Genomic DNA, 6,368 nt, shown 5'->3' with positions numbered 1-6,368 from the left:
CTGACCTGGGAAGGATGTGCAGCAAGTTAAGGTGATGAAGGATAGAAATGGAAATGTGCTGACAAGTGAGGAGAGTGTGTTGAGAAGGTGGAAGGAGTACTTTGAGGGGCTGATGAATGAAGAAAATGAGAGCAAGAGAAGGTTGGATGATGTGGGGATAGTGAATCAGGAAGTTCAGTGGATTAGCAAGGAGGAAGTGAAGGCGGCTATGAAGAAGATGAAGAGTGGAAAGGTGGTTGGTCCAGATGACATATCTGTGGAGGCATGGAGATGTTTAGGAGAGATGGCAGTGGAGTTTTTAACTAGATTGTTGTAACCCAATCTTGGAAAGAGAGGATGCCTGAGGACTGGAGAAGAAGCATACTGATACCGATTTTCAAGAATAAGGGTGGTGTGCAGAACTGTAGCAACTACAGAGGTATAAAGTTGATCAGCCCCAGCATGAAGATATGGGAAAGAGTAATAGAAGCTAGGTTAAGGGGAGAGGTGATGATTAGTGAGCAGCAATAAGATTTCATGCCACTACAGATGCGATGTTTGCTTTAAGAATGTTGATTGAGAAGTATAGAGGAGGCCAGAAGGAGTTCCATTATGTCTTTGTGGATTTAGAGAAAGCATATGACAGGGTGCTGAGAGAGGAGGTGTGGTATTGTATGAGAAAGTCAGGAGTGGCAGAGAAGTATGTAGGAGTGGTGCAGGATATGTATCAGGGCAGTGTGACAGTGGTGAGGTGTGCGGTAGGAATGACAGTTGTGTTCAAGGCGGAGGTGGGATTACATCAAGGATCAGCTCTGAGCCCTTTCTTGTTTGCAGTGGTGGTGGACAGGTTGACAGACAAGATCAGGCAGGAGTCTCCATGGACTGTGATGTTCATGGATGACATTGTGATCTGTAGTGAGAGTAGGGAGCAGGTTGGGGAGAGCCTGGAGAAGTGGAGGTATGCACTGGAGAGAAGAGGAATGAAAGCCAGTAGGAGCAAGACGGAATACATATGCGTGAATGAGAGGGAGGACAGTTGAATGGTGAGGATGCAAGGAGTAGAGGTGACGACGTATGAGTTTAAATACTTGGGGTCAACTGTACAAAGTAACGGGGAGTGCAGAAGAGAGGTGAAAAAGAGAGTGCAGGCAGGGTGGAGCAGGTGGAGAAGAGTTTCAGGAGTGATTTGCGACAGAAGGGTACCAGCAAGAGTTAAAGGGAAGGTTTACAAGATGACTGTGAGACCAGCTGTATGGTTTGGAGACAGTGGCACTGATGAAAAGACAGGAGGTGGAGCTGGAGGTGGCAGAGTTGAAGATGCTAAGATTTACACTGGGAGTGATGAAGAATGACAGGATTAGGAACAAGTATATTAGAGGGACAGCTCAGGTTGGACGATTTCGAGATAAAGCAAGAGAGGCAAGATTGAGATGGCTTGGACATGTGTGGAGGAGAGATGCTAGGTATATTGGGAGAAGGATGCTGAAGATGGAGCTGCCAGGGAAGAGAAAAGCCAAAGAGGAGGTTTATGGATGTGAGGGGAAGACATGCAGGTGGCTGGTGGCATGACGGAGGAAGCTGCAGAGGTCAGGAAGAGATGGAAACGGATGATCTGCTGTGGCGACCCCTAACGGGAGCAGCCAAAAATAGTAGTAGTAGTAGACAGATGAAATGGCGCTATAATAGCTTGAGCTGAAGGTGTAATTTTAATAACTGCTGAGATATGGTATCATTTGAATAAATCCCATTTGAATGGACGGTTGGGAGTCTCTACATTACCACTGTTGTTAAACGGTAATCGGGAATTGTTACAGCCTTTGTAGACCTTCGGCAAGAAGTTGAAGCAGAATGAAGAAATCCATTGAGAGGCTGTTATGGTGATGTGATGAAAGAAGCTGCAGCTGTATTTGTTTTCATTGACTTGCGGCAAAACCATTGGACTTGCAGTTCAGATGACTAACTAGCTATTGACAGGTAGGCTAGGCTGTAATGCCCAAGGCTGAGGTGAGCTATTTTTAGCCACTGAATAGAAAAAGCTGACTGAACACTGTGTACCTTCCACCTAATGGGGGAAAGAAAAAAAAAGTACTTCAGTACAACATGTGTGGTATTAGAATACAGGAAAGATGTTGGTGCGCCAAAAAGATAATCAATTTATGCATAGTTAAAATATAAAATACAGTTGCTGGTTGCTCAAAGACTACAGATTAAAACAGGAATGCAAAATGGACTTTAATTTGAATTCAGCAAGCTTTTGTCTGTAGGAGTGTCCTCTGAAGTTAAAATCGAACATCAACATTTAATTCCTCCCCAGTTGATGTATTTATAGTACAAACAGTGACCCATGTTTATTGTAAGTGTTGTGCCCTAGGTCTCCTGTAGCATGTTATGGCCGGCTGAATTCTTTCTGGCTTTGCAGAATATTCCTTGTTATTTGAGGCTGGTCTCGCTCACCCGAGTCTCTTATACCCTTTACTAATGCTGATTTGAAGAGCAGTGCTAACACCCTTCAACACTGCCTGCAACATAATGAAAACACTATGCAAACCAATGATCTTAGGCCTGTTGAGAAAGCAGCAAGAGCGAATAGTTCACAACTACTAGGTTAATTGACACAACACATAATACGTCACCGTATTCACCATAATACAAGTGGAATTATTGCATCCATGCAAACTAGTGCTGGTGATAGTATTGATGATTTTAATGTACAGGGTGGATAGGTTTGAGGCTATGGTTCACAACACTCATAGTGAACATAATGCATTACCTCCCCTATGTGGCCCCTGTTCCTTCCAATACACATGCAAACAAACTCGTGTGCACACAAATACACACTTCTCTCACAATGTGTTTCTCCCCAGCCGTGACACTAACAGCTCTGGCCGAGGCCAGTGAGTCTACCCCCCCCCCCCTTTGTTTAGACGTGGGTTGGGTAAACAGGCTGGCTGGGCTGCGCGCAACTGTAGAGTAAAGAGAGCACATACTGAAACGTGATGCAACATCACATGGATGCATTTCAGCAGAATTGTGCACGTTGCCTTGCTTAAGACTGCCCCCCAGAGGAACACTGTCCTCACGCCACTCATTGGGCAATATCTCCAATGTAACAATGTCATATTTGAAGGATTTGTGCATGTATATATACTGAATTTGTGAGGGAACTCTAGTAGAGTTTGGTCATGGCTTTCAGGAATCAGAAATATTTGTCATTTCATTCCATACACCTGCACACATGAAATGAAAAGAAATATTGTTCCCCCCAGCCCACAGCAGTGCAACACAAAGACAAAAACACATATCCAACCTACAAGAACACATATATCCAAGCTACAAAAAACTACAAAAATTACAAAACACATATATCCAACATATCAAAAAAAAAATTTTTTAATTCACTGTCCAAGGGAGTGAATGCCAGGATGACTGCCAGAACTGCCGGTCTGCACGGGCTAGCAGTTAGCTTAGCCTGCCCTGGTTCCGAGTCCTGTCAGACTGCCCTTGGTGTTTCCTCCTTGGGTGCAGCTCCAGGCAGAGCCGTGGTCCCTGGGCCTACCAGACGCAGCAGACCAAGCTCTCCCAGCCAATCCAATGCCAGCTCTCCCAACCAGAGACCCCCGACACACCTCTCCGCACTCCACACAATGACAGTAAAAATACAGTCAACACTAGGCGAGGCCGCCGCCAGACCACCCTCGGTGTTATCGGAACTGCCGGTCTGCATGAGCTAGCAGTTAGCTTAGTCTGCCCCGTTTCCGCGTCCTGTCAGACCACCCTCAGTGTTTTTTCTTCAGGTGCAGCTCCAGGCAGGGCTGTGGTCCCTGGGCCACAGGACAGAAGATCAAGCTCCCTGAGTCGATCCAGTACCAGTTCTCCCAGCCATCAAATGAAGACACAAACTTAGACGTGGACAAAGACACTGCATGGACGGTACTGGATGAGGTTGCTGCAAGCGTAAGTTTGCACTGCCATCTTCCCACACTGGTACTGGGTGAGGCCGCTGCAAACGTGAATTTGCGCCGCCATCTTCCCACGTCAGAATCAGTGTGGGAAGATGAAGCTTTCTGAGACTCAAGTGAGCTGCCATACTGTATGTAGTGCTGCAGTACGGTGTATGGTTCCAGTAGCAAGGTATCCCAAATGGAGCTGGGGTATCAAGAGAACATTTTCACCATTAGCCTGTAGCAGGTTGTTGATTTTGCCTTAACTAATGCTCATCTTACTTAATACTCATCCATGTCTAATTTTCCCGTGTTAGTGTAGTTTACCAATACTGAGAGTACAATGTCTTACTCTAGCAAATTCTCTGAGCTAGATGTTAACGTAAAACTTAACCCAGGTGTATGATGGTGCCATCATCATCCTGGCACTTCCTTTTATCCTCAGCAGGTTCTGTGATTGACGTGAGCCTGGACCAATGGCCAACAGTGTGACTCCACTTCCTCTCTCTCTCTCTCAGCTCCTCTGCTTATTGTTGTTACTGACTCTAGTTTAGTCTTCAGTAACTAAACAACAACCCAGTCGACGCTGGACTGTTATCAGTATGCTCCAAGATGTAATGAAGTACCTTGGCCACTAAGGGCAATGCCTCCAAGTACAGGAACATAGTGATGTCCTTTCTCGTTCCCAACACTCAGTACATGTACTATGTACAACCATGTACATACTCCATGGTTTGGCATCAAAGTTCACTATACCAGCCAGGTTGAAGTCTTCACCATGGTCAAACTTTGAAATAGTGGATTTATAATTGGTGACGTGGAAGTCACAACAGGATATTACAGCAGAGGAGACCAACACAAAGACTAGGTCCAAAGATCTACTGACACAGAAAAGAAGAATGTGTGTGTGTGTGTGTGTGTGTGCGCGTGTGAGACAGGACTGAGACAGAAGAGGGACATTACTGATATGATCAGACAGATGTTGATGCCCAGAGCACCAATTCAACTCATATGGTTTATCAAAACTTGTGCTGCCCCTCTGATGCACATATGAAAGTAATGAGTGCCATAAAATTGACTAAAAAAAGAGAGAGCTGAGTCTTTTCTTAATTAATGATTATCTGCATCATCAGACTAACTGACTAACCAACCAATCTTTCTACAGGACCAGCCAAAGAAACAAGTAAACATCTCTGTTCTCATCTGGTAAAGCCGTCATGTGGGTGAGCCCTGACATCGTGTTGCCGTCAGATAGGACCACAGCCTTAAAAAATACAGCATCAGTCATAAATGTCTTTACTCTTAGATCTGTTAACAATGTCTGGTAAAGAAGCAGCAATACATCTACCTTGTGTGCAGTGTACAGTGCCTATAACTGCCTCCTGCGTACCTTGAGGAACAATTTTCAACCAGTTTAACACTGACTGATACGTTGTCACTCCAATCCTGGTCATCTGGTTCTTCTCTCCATCTTCCCTCCATCTCTGGTAGAATCCCAGAGTAGTTAAGACTACCAGACTCTTCCAACGCTAGAAAATGGAAACGTGGAATAGATTACTGGCAAGTATTGGCGAGGGTAAGTGAAATTCTTCACCAGCTACACAGAGGAGGGCAGGAGAACAATTGAAGAGGATGAGAGGAAAGGGGGGGGGGCGTTTTCCTAACTCCCCTGAAGACAATATAATGTTTTCAATGAACTCAACTACAAAAGCCAAGCTGAGCCACATGCAACCTCCTCCCACCCTGGTAATACAGAGGATGGACCAGGGAAGAATAATGGACAAAAAGAATAAAAGAAAAGACCAGATGAGTTGAGACCAGATGTGGTGCGATGTGATTTTGAACACATCACGGGGAAGCTGTTGTAGAAGAACACCTGTGTGTGAATTGGAAACAGAAGGAGCTGGGTTCTGCATGTTAACTTGGTGCCAGTATAACATTATAAAGCAAAATAAATGTGAAAAATAAATCATATTGGTTCTCAGAGCCAAATAAACATGGCAGAAAAAAACACTTGACTAATCTACTTGTAAAGGATGAGATGATCCTGAGAAATATGGTAAAAAAAAAAAAGGGATGCTAAAAAATGTAACTGGTAACCTTTAAACTCGGGGATGTCAAATGAAACTGTTCCACAACAGCACCTCCGTGGTGCTGGAAGCTTCAACTTCACATTATTAGAAGCTATGGGAGTTCAGCATGAAGGTTAAATGTAGTATTGTTAATACCTTTGTTTTCTGTCTCTTCATCTGATTGCCCCATATATCCAAATCTCTATATGCTGATCTCTATATGCTGGTTCTTCTGGTCTTCTGATCAGAAGAACCAGCATATCAGATCTGATCAGAAGAAGCTCTTCTGATCTCTACATGCTGGTTCTTCTGCTCTGGACAAACCCAACTTTGTAGTACCATGCAAGGACCCCACAACACATACAATCTCTCTCTC

The sequence above is a fragment of the Lampris incognitus genome, chromosome 5 (genome assembly GCF_029633865.1).
Source record: "Lampris incognitus isolate fLamInc1 chromosome 5, fLamInc1.hap2, whole genome shotgun sequence".
NCBI lineage: Eukaryota > Metazoa > Chordata > Actinopteri > Lampriformes > Lampridae > Lampris > Lampris incognitus.
The sequence above is the reverse complement of the archived record's forward strand: the minus strand, read 5'-3'. Positions refer to the sequence as shown.